This window comes from Marmota marmota, unplaced genomic scaffold (genome assembly GCF_001458135.2).
Source record: "Marmota marmota marmota unplaced genomic scaffold, marMar, whole genome shotgun sequence".
Taxonomy (NCBI): domain Eukaryota; kingdom Metazoa; phylum Chordata; class Mammalia; order Rodentia; family Sciuridae; genus Marmota; species Marmota marmota.
The window spans coordinates 1-4,059 of NW_026007551.1; the positions used below are offsets into that span (position 1 = coordinate 1).

The 4,059-nt window shown below is 32.7% G+C and overlaps 1 pseudogene; it reads left to right on the plus strand.

Moving 5' to 3' along the window:
- The first annotated feature begins 2,869 nt into the window (after nt 1-2,869).
- On the plus strand, nt 2,870-3,777 carry LOC107134668 (annotated as a pseudogene).
- Nucleotides 3,778-4,059: the final 282 nt, after the last annotated feature.

Sequence of the window (4,059 nt, forward strand, 5' to 3'; positions counted from 1 at the left end):
TAAAATATATATATATATATATATATATATATATATATATATATATATATATATCACATACATTATATAAATTTATATATTAATACTTATAATTTTATCTTTGGAACATACTGCCATATAATTGTTGAATAAAATTAGCAGAAAGGGTTTCCCAGGAGTAGAAAGAAATGTTAAGAAAAATGAGAAAGGGGAAGAAGATATTAGGAAAAGAAGAAAATATAGATTAGAGAACAGAAATTTTGGATTGAGAGAAGATTATACTAGAAAATTCATTTGGTTCTAGTAACAATGTGAGATAATATATTATGAAAATATAAACCTTCATCTAATTTGTCATCTACTTCCACTGAAAATGTCCAGAGTAGTTCACAAGCAGTGAGGACATTATTTAAAACAAAAGTACAAATGTACTACATTCCAAACTTGAAATTAAATGTATATTTTTTTCTGTAGGCCCAGATAATCAATAATGCATATATATGAATAAATATACAATATGTACTTTTATTTATTTTTTTTTACTTTTAACTGATTTTTAAATGTACTTTTATTTTTAAATATGGTATTTTATTTATGTTTTTGGTTTCTATAATTTGTGTGAGAGTTCAAACTACAAAATTAACTTTTTTCCTTGAATTTGAAATTAAATTTTTTTGTGTGTGTATTTTACTGGGTATCAAACCCAGGGTTTTGCACATGCTACGCAAGTGCTCTACCACTAAGCTATATTCCCAGCCAATAACTTGAACATTTTTTAAAAATTATTTTTCAATTGACAATTATTATACATATTGACAGGATACAGTGTGGCAATTAGATACATTTACATAATAATTATCCCCACAATTTTACCAAACATTTTAATTATCTGACTTAACCTAAACTGTGGAATAATATCCTTAGTAACAAAAACACAAACATTTAATGTTCATTTGGTCAGGAAGGTGAACAACTACACTGGATCTTTATTATTTAAACAAACACATTAAAGTGAAAGACCAGATATTTGGTAACAATTAGATTTAACCATCAAGATGCTGTGGCATAAATTATTAACATCTGGGAGCACAAGTCATAAAAGTTTGTGACTACATAATTAAAATAATTTAATTGTATGAACTTAAGTTTCATTAAAACCAGAAAAGTATTTTTAAAGAGGATTCTGTTGTCATTAAAGGGAATCAAATTTTCTACTACTCAATGTATGTATATTGAGATAAAAATGTATTTCCACCTAGCTAGCTGCCTAAACTCTGCCATATATCTTTCTTGCTGAAACTCTGTTTTCATCTGGAAAATGGCAATGATGATATCACTTATCTCACTGGATATGTGTAGAGTAAATGAGATGACATGTAGAAAGCGCTTAGAGATTATTGATAACCTTCTCTACTCAGCACTTAAAATGATTTGTCTAAACAGCAACAGAATCTTGAATAAACCTAATGGCTCTTGAATTTTCCAGACAGATGACCTGCACCAGTGGGTCTCTTTGAAAATTTGTAGAAATACAAGTAACCTGACCCCAAATTCAGAGAATCTAATTCAGCATGCTTATTATTGAAATTATTATAACAGAAATAAGTAAATAAAAAATACAAATGTTCACCACTAATAACAGTGGCTTTTCTTAAACTACTTCTAACATTGAGCAATCTTGTTGATTAGAATCTGAGATGTAGGTAACAAACAGGTAAAAATGATCCATAGTTGCATGTTAACTTTTAATTTTAGACTACTGAAGATTTTCTGTTACACCTAATGTCAGACCAACTTCCCTGACTTATTTCAAAGTCAGGATGCTGTCACACTAAAGATCATGAATCCCTTATCATTTATGTAAGTTGTACAGAATTAAGATAAATTATATACAACTTAAAGGTCATGTTTCATAGGGTTTATTGCCCTGAAAATCTATTACAATGCAGTGCTTAAGGAAAAAGCAGTTTTAAATACATACTTTTCTGATCCTCATTTTGAATATTTACATATGGAAAACTGATCTGAAACACAGACACAAAACATTTCTGTGAACATTAAGTATTATATTCATTAAAAATTTCTTTTTGGGATGGGGTTGTAGCTCAGTGGTAGAGCATTTCCCTAGCATGTGTAAGGCCCTGGGTTCAAAACCTGGCACCACATAAAACTAAATAAACAAAATAAAGGTATCATCTCCACCTACAACTAAAAATATTTTTAAAAATTATTTTCTATATTTTCAACATATTCTAAAACAAACACATTAATTTGAATCAGAAAAAAAGACAAATCTTGTTCTGCATTTAAGGATGGAAAGGAGGAGCAGAGATAGCTTTGCAGAAAGTAATGAAGGCCAGAGAGATTCTTCAGTAACTATTTCTGCAATACATGTCTACACATCACCAAGAAAATGTAAATAGGCTTGACAGAGGTATTATTAACAGAGAATCTTAGGACGTACATTGCCCTTTTGTGATTTGCTTTTTTTTTTTTTTTAGGTGTTGATGGACCTTTATTTTATTTATTTATATGTGATGCTGTGAATCAAACGCAGTACCCGACATGTGCTAGGTAAGTGCTCTACCAATGAGCCACACCCCCAGCCCTTGTGATTTGCTCTTAGTTAAAAATGTTCAGTGCTGTGTCTTCTACAGGGAGATGATTTTCAAGTGAAACACTGGAGGTTTTTACATACGTGTTTGGTAGCTGGTATGAGTCATAGTTTATAAGAGTGATAATTCCTCTGGTTTACTACCAGATATAGATAGTAATATTGTATTTGTAATATTTTGCTTTCCTGTTTTTCAGACCATAGCTACTGTAGCGTATGATTATTGTTATCTACACGTCTCTTTGCCCAACTCCCCAGAGGAAACCAGACAACATTATGGAAGGAAAGAATCAAACAGCTATATCTGAATTCATCATCTTGAGATTCTCTGACCTGAATGAATTGCAGTTTTTACTATTTACCATCTTTTTTCTGACCTATATATGTACTTTGGGAGGAAATATATTCATCATTTTGGTGACAATGGCTGATCCACACCTACATACACCCATGTACTATTTCCTAAGAAGCCTGGCCTTTCTTGATGTCTGCTATACCACCACCAATGTCTCACAGATGATAGTACATCTTGTATCAGAGAAGAAGAGCATTTCCTTTGGGGGATGTGTGGCTCAACTTTTTGCATTCATTTTCTCTGTAAGATCAGAGTGTCTCCTCCTGGCAGCAATGGCATATGATTGCTACATTGCCATCTGCAAACCCTTAAGGTATTCAGTTATTATGAACAAGGCTCTGTATAGCCAGTTAGCAGCCTCATGTTGGATTGGTAGTTTCCTCAATTCAGTGGTGCATACAGTACTGACATTCCATCTGCCATTCTGCAACATCCAGATTAATTACTTCTTTTGTGCATACCCCCTTTGCTGATCTTGTCTTGTGGGGACACTTCTGTCAATGAACTGGTGTTGCTTTCCATAGGAGTCTTCATTGGTTGAACTCCTTTACTGTGCATTGTCCTTTCCTACCTTTACATAATCTCCACCATCTTGAGGATCCATTCCTCAGAGAGGAGATCCAAAGCGTTTTCTACATGTGCCTCCCACCTGGTCATTGTTCTTCTCTATTATGGTAGTGCCATTTTCACATATGTGTGGCCCATTTCATCTTACTCATTGGAGAAAGACAGACTGATCTCAGTATTGTATAGTGTTGTTACTCCCATGATGAACCCTATAATTTACACATTGAGGAACAAGGACATCAAAGAGGCTATGAAGACATAGGGAGAAGATGGCAGCCACTATGTCTTCAGATGTAATGTTAAGGATAAGTGTAAGGGTAATCATTATTTTGATATGTAATCAAAAAATAATAATCTTATATTAGAATTTAAGGGTTTTTTTTCTTTTTTTTCTTTTTTTTTTTTTTTTACCAATCAGCTGTTTCTCCTGACACTCAAAAACTGCCTGAAATGCTGGGACAGAGATGAAACAATTGGCACATTCCACCTCAAATGTACATGATCTTGAACTTGCTTTCTTTCCCCCCCCCCCTTGTTTTGGCAC